The sequence below is a fragment of the Monodelphis domestica genome, chromosome 1, assembly GCF_027887165.1.
Source record: "Monodelphis domestica isolate mMonDom1 chromosome 1, mMonDom1.pri, whole genome shotgun sequence".
Lineage (NCBI taxonomy): Eukaryota > Metazoa > Chordata > Mammalia > Didelphimorphia > Didelphidae > Monodelphis > Monodelphis domestica.
In genome coordinates, this window is record NC_077227.1 from 506,820,950 (window position 1) to 506,845,922 (window position 24,973).

The 24,973-nt window shown below is 33.8% G+C and overlaps 1 protein-coding gene across 18 annotated transcripts in view; it reads right to left on the reverse strand.

Moving 5' to 3' along the window:
* Positions 1-24,973, reverse strand: part of NCOA3 (nuclear receptor coactivator 3) — a 211,679-nt gene that overhangs the window by 153,196 nt on the left and 33,510 nt on the right. For 5 of the 18 annotated variants that reach the window (XM_056812982.1, XM_056812976.1, XM_056812984.1 and 2 more), the window contains exon 2: positions 13,627-13,714. The exons of 12 other annotated variants lie outside the window; for them this stretch is intronic. The gene's annotated coding sequence lies outside the window, so the exon portion shown is untranslated. Of the gene's footprint in view, positions 1-13,626; positions 14,072-24,973 lie in introns of those variants that run through there. One more of the 18 variants, XM_056812975.1, reaches the window with a different exon arrangement.

Below are 24,973 nucleotides of genomic sequence, written 5' to 3' on the forward strand. Positions count from 1 at the left end.
TATTCACCAGCTACCAAACCAAATGCAGGAAACCTCTACAATTTTATTAATCCTAGTCTAAGTTTAATTTTTGAGTAAAGTAGGGATTGTTTGTTACATTTTTTCTACCCACAAATGCTTCCTGCTCCAATTTATGGGCTAGTCTGTAGAGATTCTCTGTAGATTCATACAGACACACTTCCAAAAGCATCTGGAATTCTGTGGAATTGCTGTCAATGGCCCATTTTTCCTGGCTTGTTAGTACAATATCTAGGAAAATAGGAGCTCCCAAACTGTTAAAACTCTGAGACACACATAACACAAAGCCTTATGATTTCTTATCTTTGCAGGATGTTCAAAAAGCATTATCTTTTTCCGAAATAGCTTTTCAGGATATAATTTTGTCCCTCCCTTGTGCTCCCCACCCTGTTCTTCCCCTCATGCAAGTCTGCCCAGTCACTTAAAGAAACAGGAACATTTGATATCAGATATTTAGAAATTGGATTTGCCTTAGATTGATTCTAGTTAACAGACTTTTCCAATGCAATGACTGACAGAAAAAGAACTATTATTTAAATTTTTGTAGAATTCTTTATTTTGCAAAGTGCTTTTAAATTATTTCATTGAAAATAAAGCCATACTCCAGTTCCTGGAATCTTAAAAAAAAAAAAAAACCCTGGCCAACACCCCCAGTATTTGAAGTTGACCCAGTGGGTACCCACTGGACAAATTAAATCCGACCCTAATTTGAAAGTCAGTGGAATAATCTATCATAGGAATGAAGCCTCAAAGGGGGCTAACTTAAGGTGAACAAGAAAGGCTGTAATTCATCTGCATTTCACATATTTAGAAAAGAAAAAAATTGTTTTCAGTTTTCCTCAATTTTTCTTTTTCTCATGTTTTGAATTTTTAAACATTAAATTACTGCTGCTACCAGTGATGTGACTGTCTTGATTATGTACAATTTTTGCTTTTTCATGGAAAACTAAGAGTTACTTGAATCCCTTAGAATTCAAAGATGCAAAAAGGAAAGGATATGTAAGTATTCAATCTCCAATCCCTCACCCTAGCCTTGGATCCTTGTCTTTAGTACAGAATCTGTTAAGAGGATTGCAAGAAGGACAATGCAAGAACTAAAAACTACTGCTTAGTCCAAGACCCTGTTTAAATTCCAAACCTAAAAGTTGAAAGCAAATAAAATTTGAAATTCAACATGATGAAGCTTAAAGAAAACTTTACAGTCATTTAATTTAACCCCTTTGTTTAGAGAAAAGGAAACTGAGATCCAGAAGGCAAGGAGCCATTAGAGAAGCAGCCTAATATAATGAAAAGGTCCATCTCCTCACGTGGTTCTTTTCCTGTCCACCTGGCATCATTAAATGAAAGAGATGTGGTACCCAAAAATAAAATGGGTTGAAAGATGAAAGCCTAAGGGAAAATTTTTAAGCAAGCTGAAGTCAAGTAGATATAGCACCTGTCAATGTGGTTTTAAAAGGACTAAAAGTTTGCAGAATCACTGGTTTAGCTTAGAAAAAGTCTGTTAAATATTCACAGGAGTTTTAAACAATGTCTTTTTAAAACCAACCATTTTCTGTCATATTGAGCTTAATCACTTGAATATAATATTACTAAGAAGATCACAGATTAAGATAATTTATGTAAAAATTCTTTTTTTAAGTATTTAAAATGATATTAAAATGTCCAAATCTTCTTCCATATGCCTATTTCTTTAAAAGCATACTGGACTCAGAGCTGGTCTAAGTGTGGAGTTTTTTAAATAAAACACCCATTTCCTGATTAGAAAAATGGTGAACCAAAGTTTCTTCTAACGCAAAACTTCCTTAGAAACGAAGAATATTAACCATTCTCCTCCCACCAGCCTAAAGAACAAAACATTGATAAATAAGAACCTAGACTCCAAACTCACTGTTTCTAGCCTTATCTTAAAAAAAATTATACTTAAAAGATTTCCCTACTTATGTCTTGAACACCAATAATTTAACAGATTTCATTTTTGCTGTAATTTGCTGATAAGACATTTACAACTGCTGATAAGGCACTTAGGGACTGAATCACATTTCCTCATGCCATACTTCAAGTATCTCAAAATAAGTATTAAATGCACATGTTTTTTCTTAACTCTTTAGGTATGTGGTCATAAGACAAGCCTCACAGCACTCTGAACTTATGCGCTAATCACATTATGCTTCAGAGTACAGTTATTACAGGTTTCAACTCAATATGAAATTGCAAATTCATGAAGAGAAGGAATTTATTTATCTTTGTATACCCTCCAATTCTAGAAACACAATCACAGAAAGCAATTGGTCTAAAATGAAAATAAACCAAGACACTACAGCATAAGAAAAAAGAAAAATGAGCAATCAAAAGATTCATGATTAAATTTATAACATCTTGGGTTCCTGAAAAAGGTGCTCTAAATTCAAGGACCAACTATATTTAGTTTTGACACATTATACAACTAGTATTATAATTATGAAATTGACTTTAAGAGGGCAAAATGGCCATATACATGAAGTATCACAATTCTAAAAAGATTTTATTATGATATTATTTATTACCATAGTACTACAGAATACATTCAATTCTATCACTGATACCAGTCCAATAACTTTTTAAAGGAAATAATCTTAAACATGCTTACTTGGAGACTTATCAGTTCTCTGCAATTTAAAAACATGTTTCCACAACAATAAATCAGCTAAATTGGCATACTTTAAACCTAATTCAGTGAATTGTTTCTTGAAATTGCCAGTATCCACTATGATATCATATATGCAAATCAAATGTAAGAATTTAAGGCACTCATTGAAATCCTTCTGTTCATGCCAGAAATCAGTATTTCGAATGAATACATAACCTAGGTATAAAAGTCACAAACAACTTGAAAAAGAAAAGGAGTTATTTTTATATAAATAGTAAAGACAGCAGAAGAGAAAGTGAATTGTTCTCATTATATAAAATTCAAAGGTTTTTGAAAAATATCAATACAGTGAGACAGAAAATAGTTAACTGAAGAAAAAATCTTTTCAGCAAATTTCTCTGATAAAGGTTTGAATATCCAAAATATATAGGGAATTGAAACAAAGATCTAAGAGCATGAGCTATTCTCCAAGCAAGGGAGAAAGGATATGAAACAGGCAGTTCTCAACATAAACACAAGCTTTCAAAAACCATGTGAAAAAAATGCTCCAAATCACTAATAAAAGAAATACAAATCAAAATAACTGAGGTTTCTCCTCATACTCAGCATACTAATAGACAATAAAAGAGAAAAGTCAGTGTTGAAAGAATCGTGCAAAAACAAGCACATTAGTACACTGTAGGTAGAGTGGTGAAATAGTTCAATCATTTTTTAAAGCAATTAGAAATTATGAGATGAAAAGGAATCTTAAGGCCAAACTCTCTAAACCAGAAATTCCATTGCTAGACATATACTTCAAAGGAGGTGACTGATAAGAATAACAATATATATATATGAAAATATTTAAATTTATATCTGCATTTCTTTTATAGTATAACCATAAACAAAGCAAATGATCACCAAATGGGTAGGGCTAAATAAGAATGTAGCTGAAATACAGTAAAGTATAGACTTCTAAGAAATGAAAATGTGAAATAAACAAGACCCAGAAAACATACACAACTATGATATAAAAACAAGAATGAAGCAAATAAAACTGAATGCTGTGAAATTATAATGAACAAGCATGGCCCCAAAGAAAAGATATGAGAAGTCACATGCCATCTTGTGCTTTGAAGAGGTCAAAAGGCTAGGAGTTTAGAAAGTGGCATGTTACTAGGCTATTTTGATTTGCTGGTCAGATTTTTTTTAGTTTGTTTGCCTTGTGTTCTTACCTTCTGTCCTGGTATAAATTCTAAGACAGAAGAGTGGCAAGGGCTAGGCAATTGGGATAAAGTGACTTGCCCAGGGTGACACAGCTATCTGAGGTTATATTTAAACTCAGATTCAACACCAGGCCTTCCAGCTTCAGGCCTGGTGCTCTATCCACTGAGCTACCTAGCTGCCCCTGTTGACTAGTTTTGATGCTTTGTTTTATCTTTTTCTTTTTGGCTCTTTTATAAGGAACTGCTCTCCAAGGTCAAGGGTTACATTGGGAAATACAGTTGATATAAAAATGAAAGCATTCCCAAAATGTATTTTTTAAAAATCCTGAGTTATAAACCTTATCAGATGGGGGGGGGGGAGATGATGGGCTAGAGGAAAAAAGAAACACTAATGCACCATCGGTGCTTCTAAGAGAGGTTGAACCAATTATCCCCCAAAATTCATTAACCCTCACAAACCTTAAAACAGCAATACAACTATTCCCCAAAGAGAACAAAGAGGGAAAGAAACCTCATGTTTTTAAAATTTTTATATCAGCATTTTTTGTTGTATCAAAGAACTACAAATAAACTGATCAAGCAAGCAAACAAGCATTTATTAATTACCTCCTATGTGCCAGGAGCTAGGATTATATAAATACAATGAAGTCATCCCTATTTGCAAGGATCTTACATTCTAATGGAATAGATGTATGTATGTATATGCATATATACATTATGTACACAGACATATGGATACATGTACATATTGTGTACATGTAGGTATATATGTAAACATACAAAAATAAATCCAAAGTATTTTGAAAGAAAGAGTCAGCAGTTGGGTGGATCAGGAATGGTTTCATGTAGAAAATGATACTTGAGTTTCTTTTTTATATTCCAGTCCTGGGAGATTTCAAGTTCAAAGCACAAAAACAGGAAATAAGAGTGTGGTGTGTGAGAAAATGGGAGTGGTCAGCCTAGCTGGAGGAAAGACTACAAGGAGGGGAAGAAACATACAAAGTGGATGGAAATATATGTTGTTGCTTTAAAAGCTAAATGGATTCATACATAATCCTCTTTTCTGTTTTCCATTTATGTATGTGTCCTTTTTTTGTATGTGTTTAATAAATTCAGTGCAAAATATAAATAAATAAGAAGCTAAACATAAGAATCTGAACTTTATACTAAAAATAATAAGGCAGTTATGGAGTTTACTAAGTAGGGCAGAAATAGATTCTAGAGTCTTATTTAAGGGAAAAAAAAGTTTTGCAGCATTATGTAAAACAGACTAGACTGAGGAGAACCTTGAGGAAGCAAGAACAAGTAGGAGGCCATTTCAATAAACCTAGATGAAAGGTGATGAGAGACTTAATGAAAATGGTATCTTTATAAAAAGAAAGAAGGTGGCTATAAGAGATATAATGGAGGTGAAAATGTCAATATTTGGCAAAAGCTATTATATTATGAACTATAAACTGATAAAGAATTATTTTATTCCTGATGAGAACTGCCTCAGTGTTAATTTGTATTGGTGTTATTCAATTTTGCAATTTATTGAATTTATTGAATGGCTAATTTTTCCACAAACTGACCTTTGTTATCAGTAGTTTGATGTTGGCTATAAAAGAACTCTGACTAGAAGAATGCAGTGCCTCAACCAGATAGTTCCAAAAGATGACAAAAATATAATTTGTGAATATTCAAAGGAATGCAGCTTAAAACAACCATATAGCCAATGGTGTTTTCTACTACACTCACAGACAGGTAATTATAGGTAGGTAGGTAGACAAACATACATAAAATGGATGGATAGATGAACAGATGGATGGATAGTCCATCTAAACTACATGTCTGAGGATGGAAAAGTCTTTACTGATAGTCACCAGTTCTCAAATAAAAGTTTAAACATGAAAAGTAGGCCGGGAGTTCCTATGTACTTGGTACATGAAGTATCAAGATACTGACTGAAATGACTTTTATTATGCTTCCTCACTTCCTCAGATCTCTCCCCATTCCAATATATCCTCTATACAACTGATGGAAGTAATCTTATTTAATTACAGAACATACTGCGTCACTACCCCATGCTCACTACTTAAAGCTAAAAGCTCCCAACTTCTTCTAAGATACAATATAAAATACTGTTTATTTGAAGTCTTCACAACTTGGCAGAAACCAAAGTTTTCTTACACACTGCTCCCCTGACCATACTCAACTGATTGCTATAGTAAAAACAAAGCATACTGAAGTCAGAATCCAACCATACCTTTAATGGCTGAGCTGTGAGCAGGGACAGGAGAAGCAAAAACTACTTGGTATCACCTAGTACTTTTACAGCACCATAAAGCAGTTAATTACAGTAATAATTCACACAGACTTATCAGGGAAGTAACTCAGTATCAGCCCATTTTACAGATAAGGCTACAAAAACATAAGTTAAATACCTTGTTCTAAGGCAGCTAGTTTCAGGCAAGGATAAGATTTATGAGTCAAGAAAGCCCTTAGAAATCAGCCCTGTTAATTTTATAAAAGGTAAAGAAAGTCACCAAGACAAAGATGTAAAAGGTTGATGATGTAACTGAGGATTTTCTCTAATGTTCAGGACATGCTTTAAAAACAGATCTCTAAAAATTGTAACAGGGAAAAAACACTAAAATAGAAAGTATCTATTTAGGGCTACATTACAGCCAGATGGAGACATATACAAAAATTTCCATCCTATAACAAAAGCTAGAGTTTGAAATGGAAATAGTGTTATCATTCAAAGATTGATAGTGATGACTCATCATAAGACTATCACCTAAGAAGGAAAGAACAAAAGGAAAATAAAGAAAACTGTTCAAAATCAAAAGCAGAGTTCAATAGTGCAAAACAAAGCATCTCCAAAAGGCAATTGTTAAAATGCTTGCACAATTTCCATCCCAAGATGAACCTAAGATAACTTGCATCTTTTCAAATTACCTGATTAATAATGCTCATTTTCCTCATTCCCACTGCCTTCTTAATGATATTTAATGTAACACTGAAGGAAATCTTTCCTCCACCACAAACCACATCATTTACGTAAGTCAGTTTAAGACTTTTTTAAGAGTGATTTGATTAGAAAATTTCTTTCCAATTCCTCTTATACATATCTTTAGATAAATCTTTTTTTTTACTTTAACTTGTTTGAAAAGCAAACACATCAGCATTAACATAAATTAAGGAAGTCAATATTATAAAAATTAATTCATAGCTTCTGTACCATAACAAACTACCAAAGAGTTACTTTAAAGAACTAAAAACAATTTATCTAGAGAAACAAAAGGTCAATAATCTCAAGGGAAATAATGAAAAAATTAAGAAGGAAAGCCTAGAACTCCAACTACACTACAAATAGTAATTAAAAAAAAAAACACTTATTTGTTGCTAGTTAAAAAATGGAAACGATCAGGCATACAAGTGTCCAAATGCAACTGAACATTCTCACAAGAAGCTCCAAATGGGCATAAGGCCTAGATATACATAAGAGATTATAGCATCAACAAATCAGAGGTGTAGGGAAGGAAGTATGGATAGGGGAAGAATTCTTGACCAAACAAGTAACAGTATCACAGAAGAGAAAATGAATAATTTTGATCTCATAAAATTAAAAGGCTTCTGAATAAATAAAATTAAAGCAATAAGAATTAGAAAAAATTACAGAAAAATATAAAAAGTTTCCCTGATAAATATCTAATATGCAAGATTTATAGGCAAAATAATTAATTATTGATAGGGCTATGAAGTGATTTAACTATTCTGAAAAATATTTGGAACCAGTCACTAAACTGTGCTTCCCCTTAGACCATCTGGTTTATACCCCAAACAGATCAAAGAAAGATTATCCTTGTACTTTAAGAAATGAAAGGGACAGATTCTGAGAAACCTGAGAGGATTTGTTTAAAATGATATAGAGTGAAGTAAGAAGAACCAAGAGAACTAACGACTATGGCATTGTTTAAAAAACAAAACAATAAAAGACTCAAAACTCTAATCAATGCAATAACCAGTTATACAATGAACAACTGGCATTGAAATATGCTTCCTATATCTTGTATGAGGAGAGAGTCTAGGGATATAGAATAAAACATACAGACACAATGTGTTGCTCTACTTGAGTAACCATAATTATTACGAATATGGGCTTTTATTTTCCTTGTGGAGAAGGAATACATGAGTGTATTATTTTTTTTTAAATACACTAAAGAGTAGATGGAAATTCACATAAGGAAAGCAAAAGGGATAGAGCCTGAACCTGTGATTTCATCAATATAGGGAATTTTTATTAAGTAAAAAAAGGAAGACAGAGAATTTCAATATAACTGCTTTCCTCTGAAATCCTCTATATTTTAGGGAGAAAGGGATAGAAAAATATGACAAATTAAATTTTCTTTCTAGGTCTCCATATCCTGCTTACTCAAGATCCCACAGCTGACAACAAGAAAAAACATTTTAATGGGAAATTCAAGGGAAAAATACACTTCATAAATTTCAAAACATCTGTACAGGTTGTAACAAAATAAAATCTACCAACCTAGTATAAGAGTGAGTCTTTCTCTCTCTCTTCCAGAGTCATCCAAGTCCAGTGGCAAGACAAGTCAAGATAAATGGTAATAGCCAAGCAGGATGACTTTGGTATTTTTTATTATGACCAAGCTCTAAGTCTTCCACAGGACCTGTTTCATGGTATTAGAACAATTTATTACCTCCCAATACTGCTAGAGTTAGTCTTCCCATTTTGTTTTGAGACTCTAGTTACCCTCCACCTTTTTAAAGCATCTACCAATGTGGTTTTACCAGAGTGTGACAACTGCAAATGTTACAGTTTCTTGAAGTCACAGTTAAGGATTTGAGTGCCAGGTGGACATTAAAGGTGAGTGAGTAGCCCTGAAAAGGGCTAATTAAGCCATCACATGAATAGTGCTAGTCCTCCTTGAATATCTACACACCCCAAGATAGTACAATACTGTATAAAAAGTGTTACTTTATTATTACTCTATTTTATTTTGGTAATCTTACTATGTGTTTAATTTATCAATTAAACTTTATTATACTTATGTACAAGAAAATCATGTTATATAGGGAGTCAGCAAGTGTTCCTCAGTTTCAGATATCCTCCATAAGTCTTGGAACATATCCCCTGCAGATACAGGGGCCCTCCTATACATATCTAAATCTAATCTGAAGAGATTAATTAAATTTACTAGATGGGTACAGAAAAAAATCATATATGGAAAGATACATGTTTTTTCAAAGTGATGGCATTTCCCCAATTTTAGAAAGAAAACTCATAACAAACATAGTCAACACTACTATTTTTCCAAATTTTCCCAACACTGATTAGCATTTATATCTATAAATTCTTTCAATAATCCGATACATTATTGTTTCAATGACATGAACTCAAGGACACTGAGGTGCTATCTCCTCATCTGTCCATTTATTTTGGGTTTCAATTTCCTATTAAGCTTTTTTTTCTATTCTGCCCATTATGAAAATAATTATCATTAATAGAGAAATTAAATAAAATAGGAGTTGAGTGTTTCTGAGAATATGCCTACAATACTGGGGAAAGCAAGATGATAAAATGGTAGAGGTTATCAGAGGGCTTTTGGCAGTAAGATCAGCAAAAACAGACAGGCTGCAAGGGAAAGACCACAAAAAAAAACACCTTTGGCTATTTGACTAGAAAATTCCATTTCAGAGGTGATTTGTAAAATGGCTAATGATCTGCCTTACAAACTCTGCTGTGTTTCAGAGGGTAATAGCTTCCCAACTGACTATTAGTAGACATAATTTAGGAAATAGATTTGGTTGCTAATGGTCTTTAAGATATATTGGGAACTCTAGCTCTATGACTAGTTAAATGTAGGACTAAAAGAACCTGTTCTATATCCAAAAAAAGAAAAGAAACAGAAAAAAGTTATAGCACAACAGAACTAGAATGCAAAAGAAATGTGCCATAGTCCCAGATCACACATCTATCTATGTGATCTTGGGGAAGTTTCTTCACCTCTCTGTCTTATCTGAAAATGAACATAATCTATAAAAATGAAGAACTATACTATTAATCCTATGAGTATATTCACCAAATGTTAGGTCTAAAACAAACACTATAGTTCAACCTAATCCGACCACCTCATTTCACTGAGAAGGAAGAAAGGAAGTTCATGAAGAGATTTGCTCAAAGTGACAGGCTAATTCTTTCCTAGCTAAGTCTGTAATCTCTACAGGTATCCTACACAATTTTCACCACACAAGAGTATCTTAAACAAAATGTTTTATTCCAGCTAATGCAATGTTTTATGTAAATATTTTTATAACTAAAGAATCAAATGTATTGAATTTTATTATTGAAAGATGAACCTGAAGATATAGTGTAAGATTAAAATTAACATCCAATAACTCATAATATCATATTTTATAAGACTTATTAATAATCACTTGAAATTAAAGAAAAAGAACAAAAGTAAAAACCTGAGTAAAGAAAAGTTTTCCCAGCCACATCCACAGGAAAAGAGAGGCGGGTTACATACAAACATTATCTCCAAAATGTAAGGATGTAAAGTGAAAAGGGACATGGGATGCTGAGAGAGAGAATTCTGGGGACCAGATTCTAATTATACATTAGGAATGCTTCTACTGAAAAGAAGTTTAGACTCTAATTGAATAGTCAAGAACATATATAAATATTTACAGCACAAATATGAAATGAATAAATGCAAATATTAAAGGAAGTATGATGTGATATAAAAAAAGATATTAAACAGAGTCAAGAGAGAAAAATACATTCTAATAGAGGTTCAAATATTAACTTTGAGAAAGACTCCAAACTTTGCCAAGTCTCAGTATTTTTTACCTTTAACATAAAAGCAACATGGTATGATGGTCAGGGAGTCAACCTAGGAGCCAAGAAGGTCTGGGTTTAATTTTCTTGTATAGTATCATACCAAAACCTCCAATCTACCTTCCTAGAAACAAATACTGAGTATTGTAATGATAGTTTTAGCATTATGACTTAAAATCTATTTAATTGGTCGCCAGGGAAAATTCCAAATAATAAAATACCCAAGTTAGCTGGAAATTATGGTGATTTTAATTAATATAGAAAGAAGGAATTAAGGAGAAGAGAGAGAGAGGAAAGAGTTAATTTAAACTGCTCCGGCTCAGGCTGAGCCAGGCAGGAGTTAAAGGCCTTGGCCAAAGTGGCCTGCCTGAGCCCAAGGGAAAGGAAGTCAGTCTTACCCAAGGCACCATAAGACTGTCTCAAGGAAGCTGTCTGAGGGAGCTCCTCCAGGCTGAGTTCCACCCCTGAACTGGTGCTCAGGCTGCTCATATAGACCTTTTCACCCTTGTGGCTCCTCCTTTTTTTTCACATCTACCAATCACATCAAAGGCTTTCTCCTGGACTGTCCATACTTTTAGTTCTCATCTTCTTTGATTATATCTTTTGAGCTACTTCACACTTCTTTGTTAAGTTCACGTTTTTTGTTAGTTACTTGACCTTTTTGTGATTAATTTAACCCTTATAGGTATTTAACATCTTTTTGTATTAAGATACTAAAAATAGACTTAGCTTAAGTTCTAGCTTCACTATAAGGTGAGAACTAAGTACCTTCATTGTTCAATCAGGAGATTACAACTTTATCTTCCCCTAAAGTATGTCTAAGTAGGGTGGAGTAATTTTTAAAGTTCACAGTACTAAGAAAATGCAGAAGCAGGATCCTATCTATTCATACAAATCCTGTTATAATTACCTAACACCAGTAAAACATTTTATACTTTCTTCTAAGTGCTCTAACCCAATTTTGATTTTTCAAGCTAAATGTGATACAAAATCCTAACATAGGCTTTGTTGCAATGACTAAGTAACCCTAGATTCTCCAACAGTATGCCAGCAAACAATATGAATTCTGGTAGGTTCTCCAAATCGAGAAAAATTTCTTAAGGACCTGGCAACAAATTACATCTGGTTTCCAATAACTAGTCCAAGACAATCAATCAACAAACATTTATTATACACTTATGTATAATAAAAGACTAGAGTGAAAATAGTTCTTTCTCTCAAGGGCCTTATATAACATAAACTATGTACATATCCATAAAATATACATCAATGTACCAAACATTATGGTAAGCCACAAAACTCAAGTGAAATGATCCCTGCCCTTATGGGGTTTACAGTCTAACAAGGGAGAAACCTGTACATATTTAAAGTATAAACATAATGAGAGAGTTCCCTAGTAGGTTGGGGAAAGGAGTTTTAGTAAGAGGGTCTGACAAAATCCAGTGGCTCCCTTTGCAGAATAACATTTTTAAATGTATAAAATAAAATACAAAGGATTATAAGGACATCGATTATATTAAAATACAGCTGCCAAGCTACAAATTTAAAAAGAAGAAGAAGTAGTAGTTCACAAACCCCAGGTTAAGAACTCCTGGGTTAAGGTTTATTTTTTAAGGTATTTAAGGTAATTCTTGAAGGAAATCAGAAATTTCTTCCCTACTACCAAACTTCAATATTTTCTAGTTCCTAAGTATTTGATCCTTGGCCAAGTTCACAGCTAATGTGATTTCACTCATCTTCATTTGAATTATATAACAAGACTAAAAATAGTGATAAATTCTATTGAATTTTATTCTCTCAAAAATCACTCCACCCTGGGGGAAACTGGGTGGCCAGTGGATTGAGAGCCAGGTCTAAAGATGGGAGGTACTGGGTTCAAATATGAACTCAGACGTGTCTAACCTGTATGACCCTGGGCAAGTCACTTAACCCCCCATTGCCTAACCCTTACCACTTATCTTCCTTGGAACTAATATATAGTATTGTTTCTAAAACAGAAGGTAAGGTTTTTAAAAATATAATCACTGAACCCTGATATTTATTGTATCGTGTTCTTCTAAAATTCAGGCTACTGACATCCTTTAACATATGCCCAATTGCTACCATTCTAACAATTTGTGAAATCTCAACTATGGCATTATTCTAATATTAAGATGGGTTAGGTTTAGAACATGTATGGAGAGAGGAGAATGAGGATTTCTTCACCCTTTTGGATCCTCCATATTGTAGGAACTTTTCTGTATTAGAAGTGGTGGAGTATAGTTAGTAGAAAGCTGGGTACAAGTCCTGTCTCTGTTACATATTAGCTGTGGCAAGTCATTGAACACTAAGTGCTCTAAGCAGGGAAGGTGCTGGCCTCATTGGCAGAGAGAGCTTCCACACCTAGGAATTCCCTATATGAGCACTGGCAAAGGTTTTCAAATTCATGTGTCCAGACTGTAATTTCAAGCTCCCTGTGAGCCCCTTGTATTACCCCGAAGAGCAGAGGGAGGAAGTACTCACTTTGGGCGGCTAGTCTGAGGGGCAGAGCATGCAAAAAATGTCCTCAGGCACTGGGAAGAGGGGGAACAGAGCAGCACCCCAAGTGCCAGCTCTACATGCATGCCAATACTACACCAACACTGCCCTACACCAAGGAAAATCATGAGTCCAGTCCAAATGTCTAGCTTTTCTGATAAATATTGAAATATAAATTTTGGAGAATAAATAATATTTAAAGTAGCATAATACCTTACTCTTCAGTCTTTAAATAACAAAAATAATTTCTTAAAATTATGTGAAAATAAAATAAAACAATCAGATAATTCCTATCTGCTAAAGAAAATCATGTTACTCAATTGTAAGAATAAAAAAGATTCCACTATCTCCTAAAAGCATTGTCATTATTTTAGCAAAAGGAAAGGACCCCTTCTACTCCTTCTACTTACAGACTTTCTCCTATTAACTTTTGATCTACAGACTGGTGCATATATTGCTGTCAAAGGACTGCTTGTAGACTATGGCATCCACTCATTCCTGCAAAGATTAGAAACAAAAAGTTTACTACCATGTTGATAAAAGACTAAACTCTACAGGTCTAAATAAAAGAGGTTAAATGACTAGCCCAAAATTACACAGCTATTTAGTTTCAGAAGCAGGACTCAAATTCAGCTTTGCTGATTCCGACTTGCATCTGTCCTCTTAATCTGGTCCAGTCATTAGTTTTTCAGAAGCCTGAAGATAAAAATGAATCATCAGAAAAAGAAAAAACTACTCACAGTAACAAGTGCAGAAAAAAAGAAACTATAAAGTTACATGTAGTAAAAGTTTAATACAAGGAACGGTGGGGCTTCTTTCTTAAAAATAAGTGCTCTCTTTATCTACTTAAAACTACAGAAGGACAGAAAAAAAAATCACTTAACTATTAAATTGATATTATGCATTTATAAAAGAATATGAAAATTTTAAAATTAATAAGCAAATGTATAAGTATTAAATAAGATAGTTTTAATGTATTATACCAAATTATTTAATCATTCAGATCAACAAAGAATCTAAGATATATTTTTATATTATTAACCTTAAAAAATTTTAGATCTATAGGCCAAAGTATCCCAAAACAGTAATTTTATCTAAAATATTCACCTCCTATTGAGAACTCTCCCCAAAAAAAACTTTCTTTTCCCTCTCCAAAAGGTTTCTCAAAATGTCTAAGGTGAAATGTTTCTAATTACATTAAATACCAATAAATATTCTTAATTTAGAATGAATTAAAAATCTTATATAATCTGGTATTTTGGGGGCAGCTAGGTAACTCAGTGGATTGAGAGCCAGGCCTAGAGATGGGAGGTCCTAGTTCAAATCTGGCCTCAGACAGTTCCAAGCTGTGGGACCCTGGGCAAGTCACTTAACCCTCATTGCCTAGCCCTCACTGCTCTTCTGCCTTGGAATCAATATAGTATTGATTCTAAGGTAGAAGGTAAGTGTTTTTTTTTTCTCCACTGATGCAGACAAAAACCCTTTTCACCTAAGACTTGAGACTTGTTTAGGTCAAAAAATTTACTCTCTAGCTAATATTTTTATGGTGATACCATTACCATAAAACTAAATAATATAGCTGTTCTTTCCAAAACTACAGTGGTTTACAGATCTAGCAGTATGTTCCCAGATCTTTTCATTGGTTCCAGCAGTTCATTACAACAGCAAATGAAATTAAGGTACATTTCTCCAGAGCTGATAAGTCAAATAGATATCTGTCCAAAATCAAGGTGAGAGAGCATATATCCCACTTTTAATTAAAATACATCCTCTATATTTTAGTTTTACTGACTGATCTGTGGTAAAAGAACTTTTCTGTAATTTTGTCTATTACACTTATAAAGGAAGAAAAATCTCAAAATGAATATACTTTGTAGTCTCAGTAAAACATCATTAACAATATCTTTAACAAAAGAAATCTAAGTCAAAAAGGAAGATTTATTATAAAAGTATATACTATCATTTGTAAGAGTACATTACACAAAGTGACATAAAAAATAACGTGCCATTTAACCATCTCCCACATTGAAAATTTTCAAACTAGTCTGAATTAAACCCAGGTTTAAAAATCTTTTTCATACTTACTCTCTAAATTTCTTTCCTAAAATATCTTTTTTTATTTGAAAAGCTACAAAGAATAATCAAGTCTCAATTTGTGATTAGCCCCAACACATTTTTAATCTCAAGAAGATTCACTTGCCCATACTACACAGTTCCCTCTTCAGCTAGCAAGTAAATGCATAGGGAATAAGAATCCATTAATATTAGCCTAAGGAAATATAACTAAGGAGGCAAATCAGTCATAAAAACAAATTATTTTTTAATCGGCTACCATTTTTTATTATCTAAACTATTCCTACTAACATATGGGGTAATTCAAAGGAACAATTCAGGAGAAATTCATAACTTGATATCATGCCTTACAATTTAAAACATCTTCTTTTTCCAGACGAATTAGCAGAAACATCAGTTGACATACTTAGCTCCATCAACACGTTTATATGAAACATAGAGTCTGGTTACACTAGCAGGCACGATAACTAAGGCTCTCTAAATTCATTGAAATTTCAAGCATGTAAAATTTCTTTAACAGACACTGCAAAGGTGTCTGTTCTGCAGAACAGAGATGAACCAGCTTAGCTTTATGAAAGAACCAATTCTTTCCTTCCCTCCAGGGAAAGGAGAACTAGTTAGATTCTCATTAACTAAAAGACCAATTTTTCTAGAATACTATATGTAACAATCTCTGAACAAGGATAAATTATTTTTGTTTCACTGTTACCACCCTTCCAGATGGTACATGTCTTTTGCTGCTTCTTTCAGATTCACCTGCTATCCACCTATAGATTCATACATTTGATTTCTTCTTCCTCTGGAATGAAAGCTGTAAGGCAGACTACCACAAAGAAATTTGTTTCCATGCCTTACTACACTGCAAAGTAGTTTATGACCAAACGTGTTGTAAATAGCAAACTCAAATCTTTGTTTAGTCATGAGGTCTTCTCTAAAGATGTACAAGTAAAAAAAAATTTTTTTCAAAAGGTGAAGAGAAAAAAATCATAGGAGATAATTAAGTCAAACAAAGAAAAAATTAAAATTGAATTAGCGATTCAATTCAACAAACATTATTTTAAAAGTCTACTGTGTGCAAAGAATACTAGAAAATTGCATTTGGGACATTAAGTGCACTGTTAGGTGCAAAAATTAGTTCAACTGGCAATATATGGATAGCATAATAAGTTAAACCCTTTCCTTATACTTCAAAAAAATAGTAATAGAAAAATTTGACCAAAAAAATGACAATTTGAACATCAACATATGCACAGGAAAATGAAATAATCTCCATTAAAATAGGGGGAAATTGAAGTTAAATCAAATTACTATAATATTTAAGGATATAGATATGCAATATTTTATAACAACATAAAGCTATATATGTACTACAAAGAATTTCTGTATTCAAAGAAAATGTAGTTTATCAACACTAACAAATACATTACATTTAAGTAGTTCATTTTATTCATATTATCTTAAGTGCCATTTCACTGGAATTGATTGACTAACACAACCAAATGATCATTAATTGCATTTTATCTGTTGGGCGTTGATATTTTTCTTTTTAACAAAATCCAAGCACTCTAGGCTATGACTGATGAGTGACCTTGAGGCAGCACTAGGAAGGCAGTTACCATGGTAACACAACCACAAAAGTGGCTCATCCGCAGCAAAAGAACCAACCTGGTGCATAAGGATGCAAGATACTAGGAAAATAATGCTTTACTAGAGATAAGAGTTTTTTTCAGGGGGAGGGGAATCCCTAATGCATTTTCTTTTTTTTAATGAAATAAACCAAAAATTCAGCCTTGTTATTTATTTCCCAGGCAAAAGACAAAAAATATATATTTTAAAAGTTATTTCTGTTGTCTAATTTAACCCATAATGAATCTTTCCCTTTCTATTTTCTACTGTTCTATCTAAATTAGCAAAACAATTTATTAGCAAAGATAATATAAACTTCAGGTTTTTTTTTAAAGAACTCTAGCTTCCAAAATATATTTTACATTGGTTATGCCAAGTTTTAGTTTGGTTTTTTAGTTTTTTCCCTTAACTAGACAGTTCCCTAAAAGTTTAATTCTATTCTGGCACAGTAGATACTTAATGTTGGCTGAATTAATTTGTTATAACTCAAGAAATTACTTAAAATTAAAGTTTTCCAATTCAATGACTAATTATATGTTTATACTGACTCCTTTTCATAAATGAAAAAACTAAAGCTTCCAGACTCAAATAGCTACTTAGTATAAGTGCTGAAACTATTGGGAAAACACCTTCTGAAGGAAGAGGGAGGAGAGGGCAAAGGAAGAGAATTTTGAACTCAAAAAATTTTTTGATGTTTATTTAAAAACTGTTTTATACATAATGAAAAATAAAATAAAATAAAATTGACACTTTAAAAAAACTAGTATGAGGTCAGCAGAGCCACAGTCTGACCTGATTAACAGGGAAAGATGTAACCTGAAAATCTGAAATGTCTAACATTTTACATTATATGCCACAATAAGCTCTAGTCTCTCCCCTGAATTTAGTAATTTTCTCCCTCAACATAGTTTCTATCAAAGCCACTTCCATTTTCCTTGTCTCCCTAAATCTTTACTTCGGTATTATCCTAGTGTCTTCGCTTATATTAATCTCATTTGTTCAAACAGTTGCCTCAGTCTTGCCTACCTCCAAAATAACTCAAATCTTTCCCCTTTTCACTCTTCAAAGAAGCCCCTTATCTTATAGCTCCTCACTGAACTACTGCAATGGCCTCAGGATTTGTCTCTAACCTTTTCTTCCTATTCCAATCTATCCTGCAAAAAAAAAAAAAAAGTTATTTTCCTAACACTTTCTACCACTATATCCATCTACCTTACAAAAAATGAACCCTACATAGATCATATCTGGGAAGAACTAAGCCTCTTCACTACCTGGGAACTATGTAGCCTTCTCTTTAGCCAGTTAATCAAATCACTATCACTTTGTGACTGCCCTATAACGCTACTCACCATCTTTATGTCTTCACAAAGCATCACTTCTTTGACAAATAACAAACACTGATCTAAAACCAACAGCAAGCATCATCTGTAATGGGAATAAGCTAGAAGCCTTCCCAATAAGATGGTGAGGCAAGGATGCTCATTACCACCACTATTATTTAATATTGTATTTAAAATGCTAGCTATAGCAGTAAGAACAGAAAAAGAAATAAGAATTAGAGTAGGCAATGATTGCAGATAATATGATGGTATGCCTAGAAAATCATAGTACAGTGATGGTAAACCTTTTAGACACTTGATACCATACCCCACCCCACCCACAGAGATCAAGTGCCCCACCACTGCCCTACCCCAGACAGGGGTGTGAGAAAGGGAAGTAATGGCCCAGGCTCTTCAGTCAGAGGAGGAAGTAAACACTTCCCCTGGTCTACTGGGGCAGAGGGGTGGGGAGGTCAGTGGAAAGGGGAAAGTGAATGGCTCTACCTTCTCCCCTTCTAGTAACTAACTCTGGTGGGCAAAGGCACACATGCCTACAGAGAAGTCTCTGTGTGCCATCTTTGTCAGGCATGCCATAAGTTCACCATCATGGCCCTAGAGAATCAACCAAAGAGCTCAGCTGTCATAGTATACAAAATAAACCCATATAAATTATCAACATTTCTATTTACCAACAACAAAATCCAACAGTAAGAGATGGAAAATTTAAATATCCATTCAAAACAACTCTAGACAATACAAAATATTTGAGGGTATACCTAACAAAGGAAATCCATACAATCACAAAACACTTCACACAAATTAAGTTGGAACTAAATAAATGGAAAAACATTAGTTACTCATGGATAGGCTGAGCCAATATAGTAAATATTACAATCCTACCTAAATTAATTTACCTACTCAATGCCATACCAAAAAAAAAAAAACTATAAAAATTATTTCATAGAGCTATAAAAAAATAACAACAAAAAGCCAAGATATCAAGAGAATCAATGGGAAAAAAATATAAAGGATGGAGGCCTAGCTGTACCAGATTTCAAACTTACCAAATGGTAATCATCAAAACAATTTGGTACTGGCTAAGAAAGGGGATCAAGGGAATAAGTCAGAAAATCAATACACAGCAGCTAGTCTCCATATCAATTTAGTGTCTGATAAACCCAAAGATCCAAGCTTTTGGGGGAAAAACTCACTGACAAAAACAGTGTGGCAGAAACTAGGCATGGCCAACATCTCACATCATACACCAGGATAAAGTCAAAATGATCGTTTGAACTAAAAATAAAGGATAACATCATAAAAAAGAATGAAGACTATGGAAAATTTTACCTGTTAAGACTTACGGATAAAAGAAGAATTTATGACCCAAAAAGTCAGAGAACATTACAAAATTTTAAATGAATAATTTTGATTAACTATTAAATGTTTTGTACAAACAAAGCCAATGAAACCAAGACTAGAAGGGACTAACAAATTTTGGGGGAGAATTCAGAGCAAGTGTCTCTAAATAAAAGTCTAATTTCTCAAATACATAGAGAACTAACTCAAATTTATATAAGAACACAATGCATTTCCCCAAATGAAAAATGGTCAAAGGATATGAACAGATAATTCTCACAGGGAAAAATTAAAACTATAATCATATTAAAAAATGCTGCAAATCACTACTGATGATAAGAGAAATGTAAATTAAAATAATTCTAAGATTCCATGCCACACCTATCAAATTGGCTAACATGACCAAAAAGGAAAATGATAAATGTTGGAAGAAGATGTGGAAAAATTGGGATATTAATACACTGCTGGTGGAACAGTGAACTGAAAAAAACATTCTCAAGAGCAATATGGAAAAAAGCTCAAATGGCCATTAAACTATGCATACCCTTTGCATACTTATCCAGCAATACCACTACTGGGTCTATATCCCAGAGATCAGTGATAAGGAGAAAAAAATCTACATGTACCAAAATATTTTAGCATCTCTTTTTATAATAGCTAAGAATTGGAAACACTTGGGGAATGACTGAAAAGTTGTGATACATAGTTGTAATGGAATATTATTGCTTCATAAGAAAAACAAGATGAATTCAGAAAAACCTGGAAAGACTTATATGAACTGATGCAAAGTGAAGTAAGCAGAACCAGGAGAACAATGTATAAAATACCAAATAATAATCAACTATGAAAGAATAAATTATTATTAGCAATGCAAGTTCCCAAGATATCCACAAGGGACCCATGATGAAAGTGCTATCCACAGCAAAAGAATTGAAGTCTGATTGCAGATCATCTTACATTTTATTTCCTTCACAAATGTTTTATTTATTGTATGTGTGATCAATATCTTCCATCACAACATGAGTAATATGGAAATATGTGTTGCATGGAAACACTGATATAACCTATATCAGACTATTTACTGCCTGGAGTGGGGGGAGGGAGGGGGAAAAAATCTGAATCCAAAAATGCCAAAAAACAATTGTCAAAAATAGTTTCTAGGGTGCTGCTGGGTAACTCAGTGGATTGAGAGCCAGGCCTAGAGATGGGAGGTCCTAGGTTCAAATCTGTCCTCAGACACTTCCCAGCTGTGTGACCCTGGGCAAGTCACTTAACCCTCACTGCCTAGCCCTTACTGCTCTTCTGCCTTGGAATCAATATAGTATTGATTCGAAGGTGAAAGGTAAGGGTTGTTTTTTTTTAATTATTTCTACATGTAACAGAAATTAATTAATTAATTAGTTAATTAATTAATTAAAAACAAAACATCACACTTCCTTTCCAGTATATGTTATCTTCACCCCTTGACCCTGACCTGGAATGCAATTTCCTTGAAGTAAGGGCACAGATTATCTTTGGATTTTCTATATCCAAACACAATGCTTGGCACATATTCAACACTAAATAAATTCATTCACTGAAGCCTCCATGCTGTCCTGCCTATTGAGTATATAAGAATTCACAATGCTAGAGAGCTCCAGAATGTATATTCATGTACCCTAGGCATGCTTCAAACTCTACCCTGGTCATTTTGTTGCCACATATCCTAGAGTTTCCCATACCCTCTTCCAACAACTTTCCATCTCTTTCTCTGGAAACAATAATCAAAGTAATATTACCTATGTTATCAGGAAGAGCATTTTGGTTAACTTCCTATGGCTCCATTCTTCAATTCTGTGACTTTCCAAAGTAAAACATTCCTCACTGACACCTTTTTTTCCTTCTATTGAAATTTAAGTTCTTTTAGTGTAGTGACGATCTTGCTTATATATTCATATCCCCTAGGTTTAGCACAGTGCTCTAAGCACAAAAGAAATGCTGACTTAATAAATGCTTTTTTATTCATTTATTTATATCTACTGTCAACATAAGCTCAGACCAACTTTAACAGAGATGGCTTTGTGAAAAAGAGTCAAAACCTTTCAGGATTCCTTCGATGCAACTCTGGCATATTGAAAGAAGGATCTGAAGAAGGTAAAATCTCACTATTACTGTTACTGGTTGGTTAGTAAAAACAACTCTTCACCAAGATTCACATCAATGTCAACGGCAGTAGAAATGGGAACAAGAAGAGAACAGAGAACAAGGAAAGTTGAGTAGCTCTCCACACAGATAAGACTGATTCCCTTTCTCTGGAGACTAAACAAAAATTGTCAAAAGAAAGACTATGGCCTAAGTCAACAGCTATACCTCACTTTCTAAATGTGGAAGGAGGATGAGAAGTTTAAGCAAAGCAATAACCAAGAGAAGAAGAGACTACAGGAAAAAGCGATGACGGGCAAAGAAAGAGAAAGGCTTTTTTTAGTTCAAGTGGTTAATGAATGAAAGGATAGAGTAATGCAATAGTGTTTACCCAAGAAACATGGAGTCCTTCCCTGACAAATTAACTTCTAAATCACTATAGTTCTGGTTTCTCAGAAAGACAATCTCATGAACACTTTGAGATTAAGCTGTAAAAATGCTACCTTAAAAAAAAAAAGAGTAAGTCTGTGCATAACTGAAGATAGGAATGCTTCCAGAGAAGGTGACAGCCCAGAGGCGAAAAAGCTGTCAAAAATAACACAGCTACTTTATAGCAAGCCCACATGACTCTTACAGGGAGAGGCCAGGTCTTCCTACCATAGAATGATGTCTCCAGAATGTATGTATGAAGTATTACACAACATCAACAGAAGATGATAAATCTAGCTCTGGATGAGAATAGAAACCATTAATTTCAAAACCCTCTTTTTAAAGAATGCTTCAGTGTCTTTACCAAGGTCACACAAGTAGTATGTGGTGAAATTTGAATCCAGCTCCTCCATCTCCAAAGCTCCAACTCTCTTTCCCCCTGAACAACAAAGATGTTAGGTCTGAGAATGCGCTTTTTAAACTATGTAAATACACACATTCTAATTCCTCTATGTAATCACCTATTTCAGTTTGCGCAACTTTTCAAGAAAATTATCCAATGCTCATAAACATACCAAATCAAAAAGCAGAAACTTGTCTCAATCAGGGAAACCCTTCAAATTATCAAAAGACTAAGAAAGGGGGTAGCTGGGTGGCTCAGTGGATTGAGAGCCAGGCCTAGAGATGGGAGGTCCTAGGTTCAAATCTGGTCTCAGACACTTCCCAGCTGTGTGACTCTGGGCAAGTCACTTACCCCATTGCCTAGCCCTTCCCCACTCTTCTGTCTTGGAACCAATACAGAGTATTGATTCCAAGATGGAAGGTAAGGGTTTTTAAAAAAAAGGCTAAGAAAAATAAATACATTATAAATGAAACATTGATGAGAAAATCAGAAAACAGGGCTAAGAAAGCTTCTGTATTGTAAAAATTGTACTAAGGGAAGTGGGAATTTCCTTCTTTCCTTCCAAATAAGTTAGAATTCCTTATTTTATTTTACAAAAAAAAATATTAGCAAACAATAATTCTAGGGTATTAAAAATATATTGGTAACTAACACTAAATGGATACAAAAAAATTTAATGACTTATTTTTTTGTTTCTGTATATTTCTCACAAACTGGTAATTACAACATTCCTAAAAATTAACTCAGAACAATTTGTAACAAATTAATGTTCAAAATTATTTCCTATGTACACAGAGTGCTTACCCCCACAGTAGGTACCTTAATGTGTGTTAAATTAACATTAAACATTTCTGCAGTCTTCAAAATGATTTTCCTAAAGCATATGTTTCTGCGCTTCACCTCTTACCCCATCAATCCAACACTCACTCCATAAACTCCAATTGCTTCCTATTACCTCTAGGACCAAGTATTAACTCCTCTGTCCAACCTCATTTATATGGTTCTTCACAACCCTCATCCTTCTTGTCTTTTCACTTCTAATCTATTTTCTCCCACTCTCTCTCTTCCTCTCTTCCACTCTTCCACTCTCACTCTCTTGCTCCCTCCCTCTCAGCCCTCTACCCCCCCCACAGAAAATCAGTTAAAGACTAGGAAATTGGGATTAAGTGACTTATCCAGGGTTGCACAACTATGAAGTCTCTAAGGTTGGAGTTGAACTCAGGACTTCCCATCTCTAGCCTTACTTGGTTCTCTATCCAAAGAGCCACCTTGCTGCCCCATAACCATCATTTTCTATCCATGCAATCTAAGATCCAGTCATACTGGCCTATTTGTTGGTCCTCATACACATGGCTCAATCTTGCAACTTTGTTTTGTGTCTCTGCACTGGCTATCTCCTACACTAGTAACACTTTATAACACCAACCTCTTAGAATCCCTACCTTTCAAGATTCAGCTTGTCCTAGCAATATGACCCTAGGCGAGTCACTTAACTCCATTATAGAACTGATAGGACAAAAAGTGGGAGTTAAAAAAAAAAAGACAACTTAAGGTCCACTTTCTCGGACTACTAGCCATCTGTTTTTGTCTTCCTCTTTTAGGTGACTTCCCACCTATTTTATATTTATCCTACATAGAATAACCACCAATTACCTGTATGTATATGTGTAAGTGCATATGTGTGCCACACATACATTTTCACTGTCCTCAGTAAAATGTAAGCTCTCTGTGGGAAGGAACTTTTTTCCTTTTCTGTGCATCCTCTGGTGCCCAACAGGCTCTTAATTACCTTGCTGAGTATGCTATTGTAGTATATGTGGGAGATGAGACTTTAACCCAGGTCTTCTAGATTCTGGAGCCTAGTTCTGTCCACTATACTGCAGCCTTTCATATGTAGATCATTTTAGATTAGGTGGTCAGGAAAGAGAAATCAATAACCATGTACTTAGTAAATTGGGTGTGAGAGGATGCATAGCAAAAGGAAAAACAGTTCCTTCCCACAGAAAGCTTACATTTTATTGAGGACAGTGAAAATGTGTATGTGTATACTGTAAGTAGGATAAATATTCCATCTATTATATATAAATTATATCTATTATATCTATATTATATATAATATATATTATATCTATGTATCTATATTACATCTATTAGATATAAATATTTCCATCTATTTTAATAGATGGAAAGACACCTAATAGATGGAGACAAAAACAGCTGGCAGGTAGGGGTGGCAGGAGATGCTAAAGACACAAAAACTTGAAGAGAGTAATTCCAAAGCATCTACAAGCAAAATCTCAAAGAAAAACATGATTTGTGAACATATTCAACTAGAATTCCAGAAGAAATAAAGCAAGAGTTTAAAAGAAAAGTTTTAAAATATTTTTTGTAAATTAAATTAAGGGCACACTTTAGGAAGAAACTAAAAGA